The sequence below is a fragment of the Jaculus jaculus genome, chromosome 2, assembly GCF_020740685.1.
Source record: "Jaculus jaculus isolate mJacJac1 chromosome 2, mJacJac1.mat.Y.cur, whole genome shotgun sequence".
Classification (NCBI taxonomy): domain Eukaryota; kingdom Metazoa; phylum Chordata; class Mammalia; order Rodentia; family Dipodidae; genus Jaculus; species Jaculus jaculus.
In genome coordinates this window covers 170322407-170348806 of record NC_059103.1, presented here as the reverse complement: position 1 = coordinate 170348806, position 26400 = coordinate 170322407, and the positions used below count along the sequence as shown (strand labels likewise).

The 26400-nt window shown below is 38.5% G+C and overlaps 1 protein-coding gene across 5 annotated transcripts in view; it reads right to left on the bottom strand.

Annotated features, from left to right (window-relative positions):
- Window positions 1-26400, bottom strand: part of Vps13b (vacuolar protein sorting 13 homolog B) — a 659022-nt gene that overhangs the window by 125405 nt on the left and 507217 nt on the right. The gene's annotated exons all lie outside the window — the stretch shown is intronic.

Here is a 26400-nt window from a genome sequence, read left to right as displayed (position 1 = left end):
AATACTCTCATAGATAGCTCTAATTCTGTTAAGTTTTACACAGGTCACTTCTTAGAAATCTTACAGAGAGGCAAACTTTACAGAATGGAATGACTACCTATTTATTCATAAATTCCAAATAGCATTTTTTTAAAGTTTTGTTCTGATTAATTTTTTGTTAGAGACAGAGTGAGAAAGAAAATGAGAAAGAGGGAGGGAGAATGGGTGTACCAGGGCCTCTAGCTACTGCAAACAAACTCCAGGTACATGCACCACCATGTGCATCAAGCTTATGTGGGACCTGGAGAATCGAACCTGGATCCTTAGGCTTCACAGGCAAGTGCCTTAACCACTAAGCCATCTCTCCAGCCCTCAAATATAATTTTAAAATAAATTTTTATTTACTTATGCGAAAGAGAGAGACAGAGTGAGAGAGTGAGAGAGCGCACATGAAGAGAGAGAATTGAGCATACCAAGGTCTTTTGCTACTGCAAATGAACTCCACACACATGCAACAACCACTTTTTGCATCTGGCTTTATGTGGGTACTGGGCAATCAAACCTGGGTCTGCAGACTGTGTAAGCAAGCACCTTTGACTGCTGAGCCTCAGAATTAGTACCTCAGTATTTTTGGCTGTATTGACCTCTGTTTTGGTAGTGACCTGTCATGATAAGTGGAACATCATTATGTAGAAAGAATGTGATGTGGAAAAGATGAGTTTTGAGAACACTAATATTTAGACATTTTGGTCACATTCATAACACATCATAGGGCAAAACAAAAGCTGAATTCCCAACCTGTTGTTTAGGATACAAAAGCAGATTTTAGGTGAGAATTTTTTTTCTTAAGACCCAGAGAGAGTTTTAAAAAACAACAGTGTATACCTGTTTTAAGGTATATTACAGAGCTGGATTAACAAAACAGCATGGTGCTGGCACAAAAAACAGACACACAGATCAACAGAAAAAAACCAAAACAGAGAACCTAGATATAAACCCAGGCAGCCACAGCCACCTGATATTTAACAAAAATGCCAAAAATATTCACTGTAGAAAAGATAGCCTCTTTAACATATTGTGCTGGGAAAATGGGATATCACTATGTAGAAGGATGAAAATAGATCCTTATCTCTCTTTGTGCATGAGAATCAGTTACAAATGGATCAAAGGCATCGTACTTGAAACTCTGCAACTGCCAGATGAAAAAATAGGGGATATGCTTCAACATATAGACACAGACAAGGACTTTCTGAATAGAACTCTAGTCACTCAGAAAACAAGTCTACTAATCAACCAATGGGACCCCATGAAATTAAAAGCTTTTATACAGCAAAAGACACTGTTAATCAAACAAAGCAGCAGCCTACAGAATGGGAGAAAATCTTTGTCAGCTGTACCTCTGATAGTATTAAAACCTAGATATGCAAGGAACTCAAACAATGAATGAAAAATCAATCCAATCAAAAATTTAAACTACTGGACAGATGGTTCAGTGGTTAAAGGTGCTTCTTTGCAAAACCTGACTGTCTGGTTCAAGTCCCCAGTGTCCACATAAAGCCAGATGCACAAAGTAGCACATCTATCTGGAGGTTCCTTGCAGTGGCAGGAGGCCTTGGTGCCCTGGTACACCCATTCTCTCTTTCCCTCTCTCAAATAAATAAACAAAAACTACTTTGAGATTCTATGTTACTCTAGTGAGAATGGCTATCATTAAGAAATCAAATGACATTAAATGTTGACGAGAGTATGTTGGTGGGAATGGAAATTGGTATAACCATTATGGAAATTAGTATGGGGGTTCTTGAGATAGCTAATTATATCTACCATATGATCCAGCTATAAAACTCCTTTGCATATACCCTAAGGATTCTATACTTTACTATGGAGATACTTACCACCCCTCCATGTTTATTGCCACCCTACTCACAACAGCTACATGCACGCCCATGAACTGATGAATGGGAAATGAAGATGTAGTACATATATATACTGGGGTTTAATTCAGCTGTAAAGAAAAACGAAACTATGAAACTATTGAAATTTGCAGGAAAGGGAATGGATCTGGAGAAGATTTTAAGTCAGGTACCCCAGGCTCAGAAAGTCAAATGCTAGAGGTTCTCTTTCCCATGTGAACTCTAGCTTCAAATTTTTAGATTCATGTTTCTAAGTTGGAGTAAGATTCAGTAGTAGAGGCCAAAATGCTAGAAAAGAGCCACAAGGGAGGGAGAAGAAGGGAGGAATTAAGGGAAAGATATAATAGATATGTAGGAACGGGCAGAATACTAGGAGCGGGATGCTCTAAGTGGGTTAGGGAGTGGGACAGAAGAGGAGTGGGAGGAGGGTTAATCAAAACTTAAAGATTTGGGCTGGAGAGATGGCTTTGCGGTTAAGCACTTGCCTGTGAAGCCTAAGGACCCTGGTTAGAGGCTCAATTCCCCAGACCCACGTAAGCCAGATGCACAAGGGGGCATACATGTCTGGAGTTCGTCTGCAGTGGCTGGATGCCCTGGCATACCCATTCGCTCTTTATATGCCTCTTTCTCTCTGTCTGTTGCTCTCCAATAAATAAATAAAAAAATAAACAAAAACTTAAAGATGTTATGAATACGTCATATGGAAACCTATGTTTTCACTAGCTAAAAAATACAGATGTTGAAAAAAAAAAAGAGTGAGTTTGGGCAGAAGTATCCTATGGGAGTGGATAATGCTGCACCCAGAAGCCACAGATTGTTACAAGAAAATTTCAGGGTCAGTGGATGGTTATTTACTAGTGCAGTGTTGGTCAAAGATGCCCCTATAACAATAAAGGCTATTTCAAGGCTCTTGGTTGCCAACCAGACCTAAAATGTAGGACCATATTGCTGAAGACAGTAAATGTTTGTCTTATAGGACAGTGGGAAAGCAACCTGGAGATAACTGGAAGCTGACTAGCTGTCACAGTGCTGTAGAGTGCAATGTAGCATAGCCTATTGGGGAAAAACGTCATCAATGGTCTTAAAAAGTCCTGCTAGCTGGACTGCTACACACCCAGGCAAAATGTGCCAACGGGCTCCATGCTGTCATGTCTACTGAGGGGAAACCAGCTGCTTCTGTGATTAGAGCTGAGGCCCACTTCATGGGAGGGAATTCATGCCTGGTATGGTACCTAAAACCTTATCAAAAGTCTATTGCTGAGGGCTGGTGAGATGGCTCAGCGGTTAAACATCTGCCTGTGAAGCCTAAGGACCTCGGTTTGAGGCTCTATTCCCCAGGAGGACACACGTAAGCCAGATGCACAAGGTGGTACATGCATCTGGAGTTCGTTTGCAGTGGTTGGAGGCCCTGGCGTGCCCACTGTCTATCTAATTGTTGCTCTCAAATAAATAAATAAATAAATGAATAATTTTTTCTTAAAAAAAAGTCTATGGCTAAGGAGTTCATAAGCCTTGGGTGGTGGTGGGGGAATTACTGTTATTTGGCTAAATGGATATATTTCACCTACCACATTGCTCTCTAAATATTTATGCCCAGTAATGCTACTGTCACTTTTGGGGAGACTCAAAACTTGTCAAAATGGAGCCAAGCGCGGTGGTGCACACCTTTAATCCCAGCACTTGGGAGGCAGAGGTAGGAGGACCTCTGTCAGTTCCAGGCCACTCTGAGACTACATAGTGAATTCCAGGTCAGCCTGAGCTAGAGTGAGATCCTACCTCGAAAAAAACAAGAAAAAAACCAAAAACTCGTCAAAATGCTAAGACAGTGGAGTGCTCTAAATGAGCTATTTCAATCACACCCTCCAAAGCTCAAAGACCATTGTGGAAGAGGTGGCAGAAAGATTGTAAGAGCCAAAGAAAGGGAAGGAGTCCTTTGGAATACTGTTTTCCATACATAATGGGACACTGGTATTCATGAACCCAGAGTGGCTCACACTATCTACACAAAATCTGCATAATATGAAGGCAAAAGTTAACATCAAAACAGAAGTGCGAATAGCTAGAAAGAAGAAGGAATGCGTAGAGGGGGACAGAGGAGGAGGGACAAAGGAATGTGGTGGGAGGAGGATATTTTTTTTTTCTTTGGTTTTTCAAGGTAGGCTCTCTCTCTAGTCCAAGCTGACCTAGAATTCACTATGTAGTCTCAGGGTGGCCTTGAACTCACGGTGGTCCTCCTACCTCTGCCTCCAAAGTATTGGGATTAAAGATGTGTGCCACCACACCTGGCTGGGAGGAGGATTTTTATACATTTGGAGGTTTCAATGAAAAGTTTAAAAAGGTAGAAAATAAAAATCATATAGTATAATAACAAAAACAGCCAACAAAAAAAGCCACCAACAGTGGTATCCATACATAAATTTTTCCATATGCACAGAATAAGAAGGAATCTTCATGTCTGTCACCCATTTTTCTTCCCTAAACCTGTTGCCAAAGGGAATAAAATACTCTTGGAACAAGTTGTTATTTAAAGTTTTAGAAAAACCTCACAAAGAATAAATTCTCCCTAATATAACCAATTCATAAAAGTTTAGTATGCAATTAAAATAAATTGCATTAATTTTAGAGACTTTTCCCTAATAAAAAATAAAATAAAAATGGCTTATTTTAATGTTTAAAAAGCATGAACAGTTTTGACCTATCTTAAGTAAACATGTCATATTGTAAAGGTTTAACTTCCATGTATAATTCCTGATAAGCAAAACCCAACAATTTCAAATTTCTGGAGCATCAGAATAATTTCGCTCCTGAATGGAAAGACAGGGTGGGAGATTTTCTAAGGGCACAATATGGAACAAGTCAAAGGGAGTGAAGACTGGTCTGCACTCAGCTGAATACAGATGAACTATGACTGTTTTTCAATCATATCTCCAACCATGGGACTTCATTGTACTTCAAGAGGATATTATGGCTTAATAGTTTGATCTGCACATTAAGTTTTTTTTTTTTTTTTTTTTCTGGCCAGAAGCCAAACTCAGACTTTTTGTGGGGATAAGAATAATGTATCTATTTCTAACTTCTGGCATGCTTTTCTCTTTGGACTGCATCCCTGACAGACATCTGTATTTTGTAACTTTTCCTACATTCTGGCTCTGAAGATAGACTCTAGGATTTAGCCCAATAATTCTTTTGTTTGAATTCATTAGTGTGAGAATCCTAGAACTGAAAGGGACATTGGAAGGTCATATAGACATCAACTTGTTGCTCTGGACAAAATAAACCCCGAATCATGAAAACAAATGATGTTTAAAGACTGGTAGAAAATGTTCTATGACAGTTTTTCTTTTTATGACAATGGTGTTTGGTGGTTATCATGCCTTTTTATAAAATAAACTACGATAGAGCTTATATTTTTACTTTATTAAAGGGATGTTTGCATGGAAATTAATCATTTCCTGGCTTCAGAACTGGGGCAATAAATATACTAAACGTATATGATATGACATTAGCATTGCTTAACTAGTAATACTACAAATACAATAGATGAAATTTTCATTCAGGTTGTAATACTTTTTATCTACCTTTTCCATTTCTGAGTTAATATTTTCTAGGTTAATTTTTCATTATAACAACTCTCCAAGCTTACATATAACTGTGTTCACTTACTTGTTATATGACCTTAAGCAAGTTAATCTGTTAGCAATTACCTATCAAAGTTCAGTGATATATGGAATATACAAGATTTGGGGATCAGCAAAGCAAAAAAAAAAAAAAGTAGATTAGCTACCAAACAGATTCTGGAAGTACAGGAATTGCCTCATAACTGCAGTGGAAAATTCATCACAACCTTTAATTTCCATGGGTTATGGAAGCTGCTGCCACTGTTTAGAAGGCTGATGGGAGCTTTTATAAGATGGGGCCAGGCTAGGAATACCAGATCAATTTTAGCACTGTTGAAGAGAGTAGAAGGGATGATACCTCGATTTCCTTTGTACTTTAGAATAGTACCATCAATAAGTGGCAAGGTGATTAGATACAACAAAGACAATAGGAGATTGGTTCAGTCAGGTTCGCACTGCTGGTAGAAACCACCCAACCAAGAGCAGCTTGTGGGAAAAACAGGCTTATTTTGGCTTACAGGCTCAAGGGGAAGCTCCACAAAGGCAGGGGAAAACGATGGCATGAGCAAAGGGTGGGCATCACCCCCTAGCCACATAAGGTGGACTACAGTACCAAACACTGACAAGGGAGAGCTGGCTAGAACACCCATAACCCCGCCCCCAACAATATACTCCCTCCAGGAGGTGTTAAATCACAAATTGCCACTAGCTGAGAACCTAGCATTCAGAACATCTAATTTTATGGGGGACACCTGAATCAAACCACCATGTATGTGTGTGTACGTGTGTGTATGTATGTATGTATGTATGTATGTATGTATGTATGTATGTACATATATATGGCATATATGTTTGTTGTTTTCAAGGCAGTATCTCATTCTAGCCCAGACTGACCTGGGACTCACTCTGTAGTCCCAGGCTGGCCTTGAAGAGAGCGATCCTCCTACCTCTGCTCCACAAGTGCTGAGATTAAAGGTGTGTCACCAAGTTTGTGTGTAATAGGATATTGATAATTACTAAACATGGATGAGCAGGATACAGTTTATTATACTAATCTTGCTATTTTAATTTTCTCTGTATTTGGAATTCTTTGTGATAGGAACAGAATTTTTTTTTAACGAAAATGATGAAAAATGTTTCCAACTAAAATCTGTTGAATAACAAAAATATTGTTAAGAATAATATAATATGATACATATCAAACAGAAAAATTTTAAACTTTTGAAAGCAGAATGGAAATATGATTTATGTTTAAATACTTGCATACACAGTGGAAGTCATAGTGGATTTAACAAGGATTTTTGCTACTAGAAATGCAAAGAAAAGTTAAAAATAATCTCTATAATTGAGTCTGATCTATTGAAAGGTTGACAGAAATCTTGAAAATATCATAAATACAAAGAATACAATGCTGCAATATAGAGCAGTATAGAGGGTTGGATTTGGGGATCATAAGATAAATTGGATAAGTTAAGTTCACAGATGGGAAATTCTCTACACCATAGAAGATAAGAATTTATGATTTTGGAGGCCTGAAATTGTTCTGTTCTGCTGTTGCATTGTTTGTTCAGATAGAAATCTCTCTCATTTCCAGAGGCTAATACAAAGTTGTATGACAGAAGTATTAGAAAAAAAAACTTGTAATTCTTTAAAATGTATAATTCTACTATGAAGAGTTAAAAAGTCATTGTTAGTAGAATTTTTTTTTTTTTAAGTTTTTCGAGGTACGGTCTCACTCTGGCCCAGTTTGACCTGGAATTCACTACGGAGTCTCAGGGAGGCCTTGAACTCACGGTGGGTGATCCTCCTACCTCTGCCTCCTGATTGCTGGGATTAATGGCGTGCACCACTACACCTGGCTTGGAATATGATTCTTTATGGCACCAGAGAGTGAGAGCATAACATAATCTAATGCATTTGAATTTCAAAGAAATAATTTTAGATCAATATTGTATTTCACATTTGCTTGAAAGATATATGGCTTGTACAGTTCACTACAAATGTATTATCCTGCACTCTGAAATATCTTCAAATAAATATCAGGTGACACATAAAGATTTTTAAAACTGACTTGATGTTGGAGCTCAATATAACAGAAATAATTTTGATGAAACCATATCTACATATGTTAGAAAAGGCCCAATTTGTATTGTATCAAAAGAAAACAGGAGAGGAGAGAGACAGACTATGAGACTGTCTAAAAATTTAAAAAGTGCCATGACTAGTAAATATATAAATATAGTTTACAGTCCTTGCAATATGAACTTGAATAACTACTTGATAGACTGAGATTCTTTATCTTGATCCTAGATATTAGACATTAATGATTTGATTATTTTATTGGTTTAAGGCAATTATGTTAGTAAGATATTTATACAGATACTTTAACATGGAATGACATAAAATTAGCCAATATTTTAATTCAATATATCAGTTTTAAAGAGATTGAGGGATTGCTTAGAGAAAGGACATAGAGTTTTGTGTGTAGAAGTCACATCTATAACAGAATAAGCTGTGAAAAAGCTGATTTTTAAGGAGAGCCCTAGAAGTAGCCTATATTAAGGGTTAGTTTAGAATTTTTTCAATATGTTCAAAAGAGGGCTTTTAAAACAGGAAAAAAGTAATTTATCTGTCCACCTATTACACATACTCTCTCTCATACACACATGTACACACACAATTTTAAATTGGAAGGGACTTTGAAAGCTTGCCATTTTATATTAAAGAGCAAAAAGACTCTATAATCCATATTTGTTTTTCAGAGTTGAAACAACACTCTCATGGAAGAAACAAAGATATAATGTAGGGCAAAATTTTGGGTAAGATCAATGAAGTCATTTTTCATATTTAAGGAATAGTTAAAATTGACTGTAAATATCAAAGCCGATCATTTTGTATGTGTGTGTGCATGAGTGGTATGAGCGGGGGGGGGGGGGCACAGTGTGAGTGCGGTGTTTATGCACGTGGACAGGAGCTCTCCACGCATGCATGTGTGGAGGCCAGAGGAGACCTTCAGGTGCCCTCCTCTATCACTCATCCATGCACTTCCTAGTAAAAGAGACTCTGCACATATTAATGCGACTCTCACTTTTGGGTAGAGAAGCCTCTCTTTTCAGATGGCACTGACCGTGGGATGACTCAGAAGGAACCATAGTGCTGAGAAGTGACAGAGAAGTGCTCAGCACTGAAACATCTCAGCCACACCTTCCAATGCTCAGGGTCCATTGTGGAAGAGGTGGCGGAAAGAATGTAAGAGCCAAAGGAACGGTAGGACTCCTTCTAACATGCTCCTCCAGGCACAAAATGGCCTGGATATCAATGACCTCACAGTGCCTGGCATTACCTACACAAGACCATGATAATAGGTAGAAAAGATGATGACATCAAAATAAATGAAAGACTGATTGAGGGGGGAAGGGGATATGATGGGGAGTGGAGTAGCAAAGGGGAAGGTGGGGGGAGGGAGAAATTACTATGGGTTATTGTCTATAATTATGGAAGTTGTCAATAAAAAAAAGTAACTGGGCCTGGTGGCGCATGCCTCTAATCCCAGCACTTGGGAGGCAGAGGTAGGAGAATTGTCATGAGTTCGAAGCCAGCCTGAGACTCCATTGTGAATTCCAGGTCAGCCTGGGCCAGAGTAAGACCCTACCTCAAAAACCCCCACTTCCAGCTTGGGCCTACCATCCACAATGAGCTTTTGATCAGAGAAACCTACAAGGTTTCACAAAACAATGACAGACTTCTGTCAGAGTACTTGATGACCCACCAAAGGCCAGTGGTAAGACCCTATTGCTGAAGACCCCATACACAGCTGACACATAAAATGGAATGACATGGCGGGAAGCCAGGAGAGAGTCAGTCCCCAGACAGTCAGCGTGTCTAGTTCCAGAAGGTGCTACATAGGCGACTGGGGGAAATGACCAAGATCTGTCCAAGCAACTCATTGTTTAACCTAATTAGCAACAAATAACCTGAGGTGATACCCACACAAGTGCAATAGTGGTACACAGCCATGGTGAGGAACCAATTGCTCTTGATTTGGCTAACTGATCTACTCAGTGGTACTAGACCCATAGCTGGAGCTGGGAAACAAGTCAGAACCATACCCAAACATAAGCCCACTCTACAATAGCAAGCTACCATCAATTACGGGGTATAAGAGGGCCTACACCTATCAAACTGTCTATCAAAAAAGTAAGTGTTATCTCGGGTGCTAACTTACTCTCCGTTGGAGAATCTGCTTCTATTTTTCAGATAGATGCAGATCCTAAGGAGAGAGCTGCCCCAGCATACCTCAAAAGGGGCCCAACTGAAACTAAGGACAATTGGCGAAACAAGCAAGGGTGATGTTTTCCTGTGAACCGGATACCAGCACAAAGGGGAAGGAAACCAACGCAGAGAAAAATCAACTCCTACCAAATCAGAGAGCCAGAGCCTCAGAGGCCCCCAATACCTCAGCACTGAAGCAGACCAAAAATGAACCCAACATGGCTCACAGAAATTTTGCGAAAGAGGGGGTGGAAAGAGTGTCAGAGTCACATGTTGGGTCATGATTTGCATAGACATTTATCATACCAATAACTGGGGGCTAACTCTACAATGCACGACCCATTTACATCCACAAGGAGGGTCCAATGGGAGGGGGTAGATCACAGATGAGCCTAAACAATGGTACCAAACTGCCTGTATTTACTGAGAAGAAAACTAATAAATTAACTTAAAAAAAACCAGATTAATTGCTCATGTTATAGTATTTATATTTCACTAGTTCATTCAAATCATTAGATATTTTCCTTATGTGGTTTTATATTTTCTCAGAGTTAAAAATTATTATTTTAAATATTTCCATTCATAATTGGCTTGTTGAATTCTTTTTACTGGGGTGAAAAGTGTTTGGATTTTTTATATTTTTATATTTTTTATATTTTCAACTATAAACATTTTCAAATGTTAAGATCTCCAATGTCTAAAAACTATTTCTTGGAAAAAAGTGACAATTCCTGGTATCTCAGCATATGTACATGAGAAATAATTTTAATTCTGTCTAACACTTATATCAATTGAATTTCATTAATACATAAATTACAAATGCTCAGCATAAAAAAAAAGAGAGAGAGAGAGAGATTGAATTCAGATCTGCTGTTCTGTGAGCCCCATTGATTCTCTGGCCTGTGTTCCCACAGGATGTAGGTTTCAGGTATACACAGCCACAGCCAGATGTTTACATGGGTGCTGGAGAATCAAACTCAGATGGTCTCAGGCCCTCTCAGGCCTTCATGCCTGCATGTGAGTGGTCTTATCTGATGGACCATCCTCCCAGAGCCAGGCTGAATGTTTTTCAATCATCAAACATAAGCTAAAGTTGGGTGTGGTAGCACACACCTTTAATTCCAGCTCTTGGGAGGCAGAGATAGGTGGATCTCCATGAGTTTGAGGCCACCCTGAGACTACATAGTTAATTCCAGGTCATCCTGGATCAGAGAGAGACCCTACCTCAAAAACAAAAACAAACAAACAAACATAAATCCCACAAAAAATATAAGCTAAAACTGGATGGAGCCAGGCATAGTGGTAAACACTCAGCACTTGTGAGGCAAAAGTAGGAGGATCATTGTGAGCCTGGAACTACAGCATGAATTCCAGATCATCCTGGGCTACACAAAAAGAAAAAAAAGTTTAGCCCTGCATGGTGGCAACATGTCTTTAATCCCAGCACTCAGGGGGCAAAGGTAGTAGCATCACTGTACTGTGAGTTCAAGGCCCAGCCAGGGATTACAGTTTGAGTGCCAGGTCAACCTAGGCTAGAGTGAGACCTACCTGGAAAAGCAGCAAGAAAACAACAATAACAAAAAATAAAAATAAAAAACACCCCTGTGGATATACTCACGATCATTGCAGTAAAATATGCAGTTTACGAGGTGACAGTAGTAAAAACTCCTCTGAGAATCTTATTTTAGCAATGTGTAAGTGAAATTCAGAAGAGTCAAGAACAGCCCTACCTCTCATTCCTCTCTACTGAAATGCTCTCTGCCCTCTGATGAGTATTTCCTTGAGTAGTTAGAAGAGGCTGTCTCTTGTGTTGTACATGAAAAGCAAGATTCCAAGATTTGTTACATGAGAACAGGCCACCATGCTTATCAGAATAGCTAGGCTTTCAAAGCAGTCTAGTTTCAGCATGTGATTTACTTGTTTTGACAACATTCTGAGTATCTCAACACTACCATGTGGCAGAGAAATCAATGAAAGAATAGTTGTGAAAAGATAGTTGCTACCTACAGTTATTTATGAAAACTGAGGCTTTCAAAGCATTATGACATGGAGATATAGGAAACAGACACAAAATTTTGGTTTAGATCATTTCTATAAGATGAAGAGGATATTTCCAGTGGCAGACAATATCAGCAATTAGAAAGAAATCAGATTATTTCATAATTGTAAAAATAAATGCATTATAGAGTAGAATACAATAAAATATGCTTGGGAGAGACTGCTTTAGGATGCATCTATGGATTGGTAAGATTAGAGACACACTGACCATGCGTGAAGGTGTATTTCAGGAAAGACATTTCCAAAATCATGCCTTGAACACCATAGATTCAGTAATCCAGAGCTGTTCAATCTACAGCAAATATCCATTCCTACATTTACATGCATGTTCTGTTAGCAGAATGCCTGAGTCAGAATCCTGGCTTTGCTCTTCATCAATGGCATTCCCTTGGGAGACTTCTATAACCTCTCTGAGCCTTAGCTTTGTTTGTAAGGAAGAATGATAACCATTTTTGTAAAATAAAAATGATTTTTAGTAGCAAGAGGAACGAAATTATTATTTTAAGCCTTGGCACAATGGCTGACACTAAACAGAAGAACAGTACATGAAGGCAAAGAAATAAGACTAATTAAGAAATTGGCTCTTCCTGTCCTGAAACCTTTGGATCACAGGTTATCTTTTGTTCTTAGTATACTATTTGTTGGATATCATACCACAGCACATAGAGCCCAAATTCTCATTTTTGACATCACTAATTTTTCCTACTTCTAGGGAGTGAATCTTATTATTCAATTCTCTACTGAAACCCTCTTACTCACAACTCTCCCTTTGCTAAAACCAAGTATAAAGTCATAACATCTCTTATAAATCCCTTTCACAAATACTGAGCAGTTCCTGTGTTCCAGTCTTTTAGACCAGAGAAGCATTGGTAAGTATGGGATAGGCTTCCTACTCTCATAGAACTTCTGGTCTATGGAGGATGTTCAACAATGTGAACAAATCCCAGATGGGCTGATGAAAGGGAAACGCTATACCATGGTACCCTCCTCACGTCAACAGTGACCATGAAGTTATCCAATCCACAGCTTGCTCTTCGTCCCCAGTTCAGTGTTCTCTGTAGACATGATGCCAGTGAGTTTTCTGACTTTCTTGAAATTTTCATTATGCTGGGCTTTCCTTCACACTGGATTCTCCAATGCCTTTCTCTGACCATTGCTTTGGTAATTTGTATTAGTTTCCTGGGCTTTCATAACAAATTAGCACCTGCCCACTGGTTTGAATCAACAGAAACTTATTATTCACAGCTCTGTTGGCCAGAAGTACAAGATCAGAATGTCAGCAAGGCACGTTCCTTCTGGAGCTTCTAAATCCACAGCTACTGCATGTGAGTCTCTACCGCTGTCTGCACGTGGTCTTTTCTTCTATGTGTCTATGTCTCTGCCCAACTTTCCTTGTTATAAAGATATTAGCCATTGGATTACAGTTCATTCTAATGCAGCATGAATTTATCCTAACTTAATTACATCTGAAAAGACAATTTATACCTAAAGCCATAGAGTGAAATTCCAGGTGGAAATGAATTTGAGGACACTATTCAACCTGCCATAATTCCTGATTAACTGTTTACTTGCTGGATGTAGTAAGCATTTAGTTTCATCATCTTTGAATTTGTCATGCTCTCTGAGTGTGACTTCTATTTTACTTCATGGCTTTAGTTTTTACTCAGGGTGACTCTACAATTTCTTATATAACTCTTCCTTTTTCTTGAATTGTCAGCTCCTATTTCCAAGCTTGTTGTAGTCATATATTGTGATTATTCCCCTAAAACCTTAAGTTGTAAGTGTTCAATGCATATGACACCTCTGACTGCTCTTTTTCTGATATTTTCAGTTCCCATTAAAGGTGGTGTTTTATTCACTGAGTTACCTAGATCAACCCAAAAAGTCCTCTTAATATTCCTCATCTATTTCTAGCCATATCCAGAAATGGAAACATATTTAATCTGCCTCCAGATGTCTCTCTTCCTTCCCATTGTCACTGTCATTCTAACTATTTTTGAGTAACTGCAATGCACTTTGAACAGTTCTTCATGCATTTAATCTATAGCATCTTAGAATTCATCCTTTTGGGTGTAATTGGCCATAGCTATTGCTCAGAGGTCCAGAACCATTTTAAACACTAGCCTCACAGAATGAACTACTTATGGAATAAAGTTCAAATGTCTCAGTGCATCTTTCTTTAAGCCTAACTTTTCAAGTTCTCCTACCATATTAACTTCCTTCTTTGAACTTTAATTATAGCACTTATTATATTATGCTGGGTAATCACTACTAATATTATTTATTTCATGAAACTTAAATTTTTTGGAGATGTTGCATTTTGTAAAAATTCAACATCATTACTCTTTGGTCTTTCTCTCAAGTGTGTACAACAGAGTCTGAGATAATATGGATCCAAAAATTACAATTACCCAAATGCCCTTAAATTGATGAGTGGATAAGTGAATTCTGGCATATCTACAATATAATATTACTAAACAAAAAGAATTGAAATACTGATCCATGACATGAATAAATTTGGAAACATTACACTTAATGAAAGAACCAAACACAAAAGACTACATACTGTATGACTTGATTTATATAAGACATATATAATAATGAGAAACCCAGAAAGTCAATTTGTAATTGCTTAGGGTACAGGGTAGAGAGACTGGAAGGTAACAACCAAAGGGTATTAGGTTTTGTTTTGAGGTGATGAATATGTTCCAAAATTGATTCTGGTGATGACTATATATCTTTAGGAATATACTAAACCCACTGAGCTGCTGTATCTTCTGCATGGGTGATGTATATGCCTCAAAGAGCTCTATCTCAGTGAAGCTGCTAAAATGACAAAAGAGAACTAAGATCTTTCACTCAGATATAATGTTAGAAGATTGTGCTACAAACCATGTATGAAAATCAAGTTTGATTTCTTTTCTCTCTCTCTCTCTTTCTCTCTCTCTCTCTCTCTTTTCTTTCTTTCTTTCTTTCGACAGGGTCTTAGTGTGTGAATAAGGCCTTGAACTTACTATGTTGCCCAGATTGGCCTAAAATTCATCATCCTTCTTCCAAAGTCTCTTAATTGCTGGAATTATAGGCATGTGCCACCAACTCTGGCAAAACTGAGTTTTTTAAACAAAGAATTCAATTAGAAATTGAAAGTCGGGGGCTGGAGAGATGGCTCAGTGGTTAAGGTGCTTGCTTGCAAAGTCTGCCAGCCTAGGTTCAATTCCTCAGTATCCACTTAAAGCCAGATGCACAAAGTGGTGTATACATCTGGAGTTCACTTGCAGTGGCAAGTCCCTAGTGTGTCCATTTTCTCTCTCTTTCAACTTATAAATAAATAAATAAATGAATAAATAATTGTAAAAAAATTGAAAGTCACTTTTCAAAATATATGCCATGAATAATTTTTTTTTCTTTTGAGGTAGGGTCTCACTCTAGCCCAGGCTGACCTGGAATTCACTATGTAGTCTCAGGCTGGCCTCAAACTCACAGGGATCCTCCTACCTCTGCCTCCCGAGTGCTGGGATTAAAGGCGTGCACCACCACGCCCAGCCTGAGAATAATTTTTTGATGAATGTGTTTACCAAATGGCAAGTTAAAGGATTAAGGAATTTGTAATTTGCAGCCAAAACTCAACTGTCTTCCAACATTCAATATCTAGGGCAAAACAACAGGCAGACTTGTACTTGGCTACAGCAGGTCCAGAGCAGAACCCAGTATTGCTAACATTCATACAGTACTTACCATGTACTGGAGGTATGGGCTACTGATATCCTCTACAGTTAAGAAGGCAAAAGAACAGAGACACTACACGCCTTGCTTGTAGTTATCAGCCCACTTAATATCAGGAATCAGAATCTTCATCCACCAAATCTGTGCTCCTACATACTCAGCTATATATTGCCTTCTTGTACTTCCCTTATCTGTTTTGCTTTGCCCCTTGAAAAGAATGTAGCTTCCAAGAAATAATATATAATAAATAATAGTTTTATTATGAATTTCATAGGGGAAATACTCCTATTTAGTGGAGATTAAGTCATAGAACATGTATTCATATTTACTATTCCTTCATTTCATTTTTTAACATCCAAAACATTTTTTATTGCTTAACAGTAAACATCAAAACACTGATTGCTAAACATAGTTCTTTGTTTCCAGAGAGAAAAAATTTCCCCCACTCTTAAATGCAAGTGTCTTTAATAGGAACAGAGAAATAGCCTAATAAAATTTCTACCACCAAATAAAGTGACAGGATGAAAATGACTTCAATATTCTTTCAGTTTGCAAATGTTTTCCATTTACTCTAAAAGCACTTCTTACTGACAGATTCCTTCCCCACCTCTTACTTTTCTGAAGGGTTGGAATGTTAGCATTTCAAACTATTACTTTTTATTTCACAACTCACATTTATTTCTTAGCTTTTTTTTCTACTAATTCTACCTCAGCAGACTTTTCATCAATGAACTATACAAGGTAAGTTTTCTTACTAGATGCCCCAATAAATGATGCATCCCATAACCAGGCAGGAGAGGTGTTGCCTACAGGCCTGGCGAGCACACCAGAGAGTGACACAAGTCCTCAGGGGTTATGGTTATACTGCCAACAGCGACTGCTGTGGTCTCCCAATATCTCTTCTTTTCTTCTTCCTCAGCAAATTAGCTCCAATTTCCCTTTAACTAGGTGTGGCCAAGTGACCCAATTCTGGACTCAGGGATCTTGGCAGCATAGGAGCACAGGATGTGGGTGAAGAAATATTGTTAGGGGAGAAGGAATGCTGCTGTTGGTCCTTTTGTCCTTTGATGGCTAGAGTAGGTACAAGCTGCTTGAAATATGTGTAGCCATCTTGAACCATGAAGAAAACCAACCTCCCTCCAGCTGCTGCTCATGGTGTTTTAGCTATCAGCACTCTGCGCTTCCTTCCTCTCACATCTGAACCTCATCCTAATTGATATACAGCTAAACAGCTCCAGCAGTATTTATTGGGCCATTGGGATTCTTTTATTTTAATTTTTTTGAGGCAAGCCCTAAAGACTTGCCTTTTTTAAATGAGAGAGAGAGAGAGAGAGAGTGAGAGAGAGGGGGGGAGAGGCGGGGGGGGTGGGAATTGGCACACCAAATCCTCCAGCCCTTATAAATGAACTCGAGACAAGTGTGCCGTCTTGTGTGCATGTGTGACCTTGGGCATGTGTCACCTTTGTGCATCTAGCTTATGTGGGATCTGAGGAGTCAAACATGGGTTCTTAGGCTTTGTAAGCAAGTGCCTTAACCACTAAGCCATCTCTTTAGCCTTACTGTGATTCTTTACTAAATTGGCACAAACCTTACAGCTTATGAGGGCCTGTAAACTTGCTTAAGTTATGTGTCAGATCTCATGGGATTTTATGCACTTGTATGAAAGAAGAGGCCCAAGAAAATGAATCAAAGTTGTCAGATGCTCCTCTGCCTCCTTTCAGGAGTAGTGGCTATATGTTTGGCCTCAAAAAGTACTCTGTGCTTCTTAGTTGCATCCCTTCCTTCCACCACAGTAAACACTCTCATATACTTCTCACTGAGCTTGTACCTCTTAGTCATCTCTTACTTCATCCTCCTTATTCATTTATTTTATTTTATTTTGAGGCAAAGTGTCACTCTAGCCCAGGCTGACTTGGAACTCAGTCTGTAGTCATAGGCTGGTTTCAAACTCATGGCATTTTCCCTATATCAGCCTCCTGAGTGCTATGATTATAAGTGTGAGGCACCATGCCCAGATATCTTCGACTTTTCTTATTCCCTCCTTATGTGACCATATTAGGGTAATGGCATGGATTTTCTTTTCCTCTATCTTAGCTGTTCCTTTGTCATCTGAGACTCATGCCATGGATTCCCATGTCTGGTCTCTCCTTTTCCTTCTACTTCTACTAGGCTAGAATTTATTCCAGTCCTAGACTGCCAATGGTTTGCAGAGCTTTAAAATGTAGTCAAGAGAGCACACCACAAAAGGATTTATGGATTCATAAGAACTTAGGTCTGAGTCCTAGTTTTATCCCCCTAATTGCTTTAGGATCTTAGTGAAATTATTTAATTTCTTAGAACTTATATCCCCTCTAAAGGGGAGATCACAGTACCTACTCCACAGGGTTATAGTGACATTGGATGAGACATGTATAGAAAGTGGTAAGATTGATGCTTTTGTGCAGACTAGGCACTCAGTGAACGTGTCACCTTCTTCAGTCCTTCATAAACATGCCAAGTCTGCTGCTCACCACTCTCTTACTGATTCTACACTTGTTTAGCCTGTACTAGCCAAACATAGAAATGTTATGCTAAGCTTTCTCTATTCAGCTCAATTTTGCTTTTACTGATTGATCTTTTTTCTTCTATCTCTACCCCTGCTTTATTTCTTAAAGTCCCACGTATCCATCAAGTACTTATCCATCTCTTGTACGAGGCCTTGCTCTGATAGCTTCTATCAGCTGTAAACTCTCTGTGTTTAAAGACACATTCTTTGTGTCTTTCCCATAGCACATGACAGATTACACAAGCCTGGCCGTGGTCTGTGGGCTTGTTCCCCTGAAAAGGCAACAGGTGTCTTGAGAACAAAGCTAGAACCCTTTGTATTTAGGTTATTCACAACACCTAGCCCCAGCTCTTTCATCTGTGTTTACTGAGGTAACTCAAATTCTCAGGCAGGGAGCTTTTCATGTCCCCCCCCCAACCCCATGATTTTACCACACTATGAAAACAATGATTAAAAGCATATTCAGGGAATACTCTATTTTAGACCTTTCTTTTTTGTCCAGAAAAGAAGGCAATGACTTCTGGATGTAAAACACTTAGTAGTTGAGCCAGCACTGTTACCCATCATTCAAAAACATTTGTTACTGTGTCCACTAGGTACACAGGACTTTTTCTTTCTTCATTTTCTAAGAGTCTGGCTCAGTTTCTTACTTCCTCAAAGCCCTCCAGACTTTTTTCTTTTCTACTTTCAACAACAATGAATCTCATATCTGGCTTTGAGTAGTCTTCCTAAAGATGATGGATAGGAGCAAAGCCTTCTGGGACACATTAGTACAGCTGCCAGTGGGCAGGAGGTACGTATAAAATAAAAAGCTCAGGATTCTGGGAACATATGTGCAGCTATAAGTGAACCGTCCAACACTGCTGAAAAGAAACTCCCAAGGATACTTCCTTTCATTCCTTTTAAGATATGTGTGAAGAGGCAAATCAAATTACATTGCAAATACCTCTTCACAGGATTCTCTTTCTGGAGTGTCACCATGTGCTCATATCTAACCTTTGCCTGTCAGGTCCATGTGCTTCAGAATTAAAGGAGCCTTGTAAAGTCAAGTTTAAAGCAGCAAAAGTCTTTTCTAATTTATTTCATGATGTCAAGTATAAACACCTGACCTGGAATATTTTGTACATAATTATGAAACGAAAATCCACACCACCATAAGATTTAGTGAACTCTGTGTATGAATAGTGAATAAAACGTTATCAGAACAATCAATGACAAATCACCACTAAACTACATACTTTAAAACATCACACGATAAACTCAATTTTAAAAATGAGGAATTTGCAAAGCTATCAGACCTTGTTAGAACTGGGGTTCTGAGAACTGCCACACCATGTATCATTGCTTTGAAAAGGAAGTGCTGGCCAAGATAGCATACTGGGAAAAAAATTCACCTCCTGACCTCCTGTGTGTCTTGCAACGTTGGACCTTGTCTAACCTACATGTACAACAAATTCTAGGGAGGACAATGAGAGGATTTAAAGTGGCATGAATCCCTTCTGCAGATGCAAAAATATCTTTGATGTGTGGAGAGAAATAGCTCTGCCAAATATTTGCAAAGGGGAAAGCAGGAAAACTGAAGTAAAAAGGAGTGCATTGTTTTGTTTCCTTTATCTTTTCTAAGGGAAGCAGCCCTTCTAGAAACCCTTTGCCAGTGATAATCCTTCTTCCAAAGCCACTCCTGCTGGTTATCCACTTTGCAGTTCAGCCCTGGCCCTTCTACAGGCCCAGCTGCATCTTGTCTTGGTTTCAAGTACTCTCCACCATATCTTGATAATAATCTTCCTGATCTTTTGCTTAATGTGTCTTCATTGGGGTTTGTTACCTGCAACTGACATACTCCCTCTCGCAGAAGCTACTCACCATGAGCAGTCACTCTGCTGGCAAGAACACTCCATCTAGAAATTACATGCAGAGCCAGCAGCAAGGCTTAAATTACTATGATACTAACAAATTATAAACACAGAAATGCCTCAGCAATTAGGAATTTCTTTGTCTAACACAGTAAGTTCCAGGATCAGCTGATGGGATGATGACTAGTGAGAAAAATAATCATAACAGCCATCACTGGCTATCACAGGGCTAATAGATGCTTTACATGCATTATCCCTATGCCTCATAACTCCTGGAGTAGTGACAGTAGTAGATTTTTGGAAAAGTCTGCACTTAACAATAGAGATATGACTTGGGAAAGGCTTGCTGGGAAGACAGATAGTCCCAAGAGAACACTTAACATGATGAATATGACATGATTCAAGGTCTAGCCCAGTATTTTGAAGTCTCAGAGGATGTCAGTGCTACGCTAACACTGACTAGACTCAGGAATCCTAACTCATGCTAACAATGTTGACTGGATTTGACATAGCCCTGCTCCTCTACATCAAGGGGATACAGCTGTCAGGTGAGCCAGACATTGTCTTCATTTCCTTGGAGGTTACCAGAAAGGCTCTTGACATTAAATGTTTTTGTGACCTGCCTGACCCTCAGTGCCAATCAGTTCTCCTTCTAAATAAAACTTTCTTTGGATATCCCAGCACTCAACCAATCTTACATTTCCTTTTATTATTTTATTTATGAGAGAGAAAGAGAGAAAAGAGAGAGAGAGAGAGAGAGAGAGAGAGAGAGAGAGAGAGAGAGAGAGAATGAATGAGAATAAGGGCATGCCGGGGCCTTTGGCCACTGCAAACGAACTCCAGATACATGAGGTGCTTTGTGCATCTGGCGTATGGGAGTCCTGGGGAATTGAACCTGGGTCCTTTGGCTTTGCAGGCAAGAGCCTTAACCGCTAAGCCATCTCTCCAGTCTCCATTTTCTTTTATTGATTTGAGTTATTCTGTATATCTTTGGGATAATTATTTCATGGTTTGATAGTTTAAAGTAAAAAATAATTTTATTTTCCTTCTTCTCATGCTTTCTAATAAGGTGTCATTCTAGTGAATATGGGATTTTCCTTCTACTTTTTAACATAAAAGGGAAAAATGCAGGTTTTTCAGGCGTGTCCAACCTGTGGCCCATGGACTATATGCATCTCAGCAACAGCTATAAAAACAGCCCAACATATCTGCAGATTACATCATGTTGCTATGTCAAAAGGTTGGACACCCTTGTTAGTGTAACAAAGAACATAGGTTTTAGATTCATAAAGACCAGAGATGGAACTTTGGCTCCCCCATTTATGATTTTTAGGATTTAAGAACAGTTACTTAAAGGAAATTGTTCAGTGGTTAAGGTGCTTGTCTGGAAAGCCAGATGCCCTGGATTCGATTCCCCAGCACCCACGTAGAGCCAGATGCACAAAGTGGCGTATGCTACTGGAGGCACCCCTGGCCCACCCATTCTCACTCACTCTCTCATTCTCTTTCTCTTTCCTTGCCTCCCTCCATTTTTCTGAGTTGCAAATAAATAAATATTTTAAAAGTTAATTAAATACTCTTAGTCAGTTTCCTCAATTATAAAATGCTTATATCATATACAGTTAAAAAAATTCAGTGTTTCATTTGACTTTTACAACCATACTAGTGTTATTTTAAAAACTAACTTTCTGACTTTTGAATTGGATCCATGAAAGCGAACAGGGTGTAAGTGCACTGATTTTTGTTGCTCACTGCTTTCTCCACCAGAAATAATAAATGACAATTTGCTTTTACCTCTTCTCTTCCTGTACCCTTGTAATCTCTTTTGTGGACTCTAGTCATGACTATTAATAAAAGAATTATTCACTAATTTCAGAAGATTTCACACAGAAAAAATTATGCAATTTGGGGAACTTTGACATCTGAAGGGTACATTTATTTAATTGGGGAAAAGAGACTTGTTACTAAGGCTATAAAATGTCATATTATACATACATAAAATTTTTTAATAGCAAAAGAAGAGGGACTAGCTGGAAAGAAGGGACTCAATGGAAGGGGCATATGAGGGGAAAATGGAAGTTGGTGGAAGAGAACTATGATTATGGAATATTGTGTATGTATGTGTGTGTGTATATACATATATCCAATAAGGTTTAAAAAATAAATAAAATTTCACAGGATTTCCTTGATTAATAAGGCATTTCTAAGCTTTAGATTTTGAGTTGTTATTGTTTATTCAATACCGTCCCTTCTTCTCCTCCCTCCCTTGCTTCTTTCCCTCCCTCCCCTAACCTACCTACCTTTCTTCCCTCCCTCTCCTAACCTACCTACCTTCCTTCCTTCCTCTCCTCCCTTACTCCCTCCCCAATCTGCCTACCTTCCTTCCTTCCTCCCTCCCCAACATGCCTACCTTTCTTCCTTCCTCTCCTCCCTTTCTTCCTCCCCTTCCTCTACCTTCCTTCCTTGCTTAACTTACCTAACTACCTTTCTTACTTCCTCTCCTTCCTTCCTCCCTCCCTCCTTTCCTTCCTTCCTTCGATCCTTCTTTTCCCTCCTTTCTTCCTCTCCTGCCTTCCTTCTTCCCTCTCTTCCTTCCTCTCCTCCCTCCCTCCCTTCCTTTCTATTTTGTTTTTTGAGGTAGGGTCTTGCTCTAACCCAGGCTGGCCTTGAACTCACAGTGATCCTCCTAAGCCTCCCACCACATCTGCTACTACTTATTTTTATCTATTTGTTGAAGTAAACTTTTAGATATTTTTACTTGGCATGTAACAATGAACCAATATAAAAATCATCTTTCTCCCAGAACAAGTACCATGATGAATCTATTTAAATATTAAAATATCCACAATACCTATTACCAATTTTATTATACAGTATGGGTTAAAAATTTAACTCTGCCTAGGTGTGGTGGTACACAACTTTAATCCTAGCACTTAGGAGACAGAGGTAAGAGGATCACTGTGAGTTTTCAGCCTATCTAGAAAACAAAAACAAAACCAATCAACCAACCAACCAACAATAACAACAACAAAAAATCCAATACTTGAACTCTGAAATGTGAATATTTTTTAAATGGAATCCTCAATGGATATAGTGCTCATTGTATGATGAAAGGAGAGAGATGAACCTGATATATTCCAGATACAATGGCATAAATTTTTATATTTAGGTCATTTAAACCACTAATATTCCTCTCAGGTTGATGACATTAATTTAACCTAACAATGCTCAATTTTATATCTTATAGATCTTAATTTTATTTTGCCTTATAGAGCCTAAATTTGTTGATAAGTAAGTATATTATTAACCTTAATAGTTAAATGATAAAAATATAAACTGACCAGAAAATAAGCTCATTTTGGTTTCTATGAATATTAATGTCATCATTTTTATTTAGTTTTTTTTTTGTTGTTGTTGTTTTTCTGAGGTAGGATCTCACTCTAGCCCAGGCTGACCTAGAACTCACTATGTAGTGTCAGGAGTCACCTTGAACTCATGGTGATCCTCCTACCTTTGCCTGTTAGGATTAAAGGCATGTGCCATCACGCCTGGCTTTATTTTTATTCAGAATCTATGGTTAGTTGAATATTATGAACATGTTTCCAAATTTTTCATTAAAATTCCAAGATAAACACCATATGGTAATATGAATAACTTGTTGATAAATCTCATTAATAATCACTGAATTGTAGAATAAGCAGATGAATCTGAGATATCTGTAGTGTAATTGAACTCTGTGAAGTCAATGTTTTAGTGAACTATTAGTCCTGAAGGAAAAAGACCTTCAAACTCAATTCTATTTTTAAGACTTAGGCCAAGGAGATTAATTTATCTTAATATTAAGGAAGTAGCCTCTGTTTAGGAGAGAATAATTCTGGCAGAATATTCAATGATCCCACCAAGAGCCTGTGTCACATCAGGACTCACTGTGTTTATGGAAGATGATACCACTGAAGAATAGCATGATATATCTCAATGATGAAAACCAAAATTCATGTGTTAGCTCCATACAATAGTGATCAATAATTTAATACTTTAGAATAATATGAACTAGGGACACAAACATTCATATATATTCATTTTCACTTTCAGTTGACTATTGAACATCTCTATTCCAAGGGATATAGTAAAGAATATAATGATAAATGATTCCTTTGTTGGAAATACACAATCAAGGAATGAGATAAGATTTGAAAAGGGCTACAAAGATGGTTTAGTGGTTAAGGCACTTACCTGCAAAGCCTAAAGGACCCAGGTTTGATTCCCCAGGTCCCACATAAGCCAGATGCACAAGGTAGCACTTGCATCTGGAGTTCATTTTAGTGGTTGAGGGCCCTAGCACACTCATTCTCTCTCTCTCAAATAAATCCAATAAAAAACTAGTGAATTTATTTTTAAAAAGATACAGATATATAAGATAAAACATAAAAGAAGATGCAAAATGACATAAATGTGGTAACATAAATGCTCCCATATTTCAGAGGAGGGTGGTAAAATGTCTTAACATGGCATCTAGAAAAGCCTTCAAGGAACAGGTATCACTTTAGTTCTTCTCAAAGTATGTACAGGATTTCAATTTCAGAAAAAAGAGGAATTCAAAGAAAGAAGTGGGCTGGTTACCACCTTGTTTGGGAAATCCTAAATAGGCCAGTTTCAGGTCTTTATAAAGGCTGGGGTCTACGTAGAAAAGTGATAGAGTCACTGAAGGTTTTCTTCAGGGAAGTGTTCAATCCATCTTTTTAAGCCCTATCTAGCAGGCTAAGATGAAAGGAAGAGAGACTGAAAGAGACTGAGATTTCATTTAGGAGTCTCTTAATAATCTAGGCAATTGTATAAAAGGAGTAAAGAAGGAAATCAAAAGTAGTAGCTTACTATATATCAAGGAATTTATTTAAGCTTATTAATTATAACATTTCAAAAACAATATGAGGGCTGGAGAGATGGCTTAGCGGTTAAGCGCTTGCCTGTGAAGCCTAAGGACCCCGGTTCGAGGCTCGATTCCCCAGGACCCACGTTAGCCAGATGCACATGGGGCGCTCGCATCTGGAATTTGTCTGCAGCGGCTGGAAGCCCTGGCACGCCCATTTTCTCTCTCTCTGCCTCTTTGTCTGTCACTCTCAAATAAATAAATAAAAATAAACCAAAACAAAATTAAAAAAAAACAATTTGAAAGGTGGATAACCTTCTATGTTAAGTCAAGGATTGAAGCTCAAAGAGATAGACAGCTTGCTTAAGGTAAATAAGTCAGTAAAAAGGGGCTGAAAGATGAGACTTCAAAATCATGGTATTTGTATCATACAAAATTGACAAAGGGTATTTCTTTCATAACCTCTCTTCCATTAAGGATCAGTTGTCTAATCTCCTTAAAGGTAAAACGACGACCTTTTTTTTTTTTGGTGTATACTGTACAGTATGCTGGTGTGGTATATGTATGCCACATGCTCGTGTGTGGAGGTCAGAGGAAGACCATCTATAACTCTCGCTACATTTCCCTGAGACAGTTTCTCACTGAATCTGGAGCTTGTGGGTTTTTTTTTGTTTGTTTGTTTTTGTTTTTGTTTTTTAGATTGGTAACCAGGGAATGTTACAGGCCACCTTTGTACAGGCCTGGCTTTTTATGTGGGTGATGAATATGAACTTTAGATCTTCATGCTTGCCCAACAAGAACCTTACCCACTGAACCATCTTACCAGCCTCATAGGGAGACTATCCAACCCTAAAAAAAAATCACAGTCCTTCCTGCTAGGCTAACCTTTGGACATGTGACATTGTCTCATCAGTTTCGTGATGCTCAGTTGCAAGCCTAGGGTTTGGTACTATAAGAACATAGGAGAAAATGTGCTGAGTTGAATCAACCCTGTGACTAATGCTCCAAATTTTCTGTTTTTAACAAAAATAGTATGATTCTAAGATTGCAACATAGAATTTCTATCAATAAAGCACATCTCAACCCTTATACTAAATTCTGCTCCTAGTAGGTAGAACATGAGGACAGCCTTCCTATCTGCCTTGCTCAATTCCTTCATCCAGTCTGAGGATTCTAGTTCAATCCTCCCCCCATCTCTCTCCTCTTTTACTCTCTCAATTTTGAGTAGCCAAACCCTGTCTTGCTCCTTGGGCCAGTATCCATTGTCTTTGAGCTTTGCCAACTCTTGGTTCCTAATTTCTTTAAAAAAGATCTACAAAACATGGCATAATCTCTATAATAATGACAGTCTTCTGAGAACTGCCAGGCATCCTGCATAGAGTACTTTACTTATATGCTGAGACCACTGCCTGGACTCCTGGGGTCTCAAATCTGAATGAGTTTACATAGTCTACAAAGATATCCATCCTATGGTAACTCTCACTATTATACATATATGTATAAATGATACACAAGTTTATGTACATATCTTTCATACAAGTGGTATTTGAAACAAATGAGTGCACTATAAACA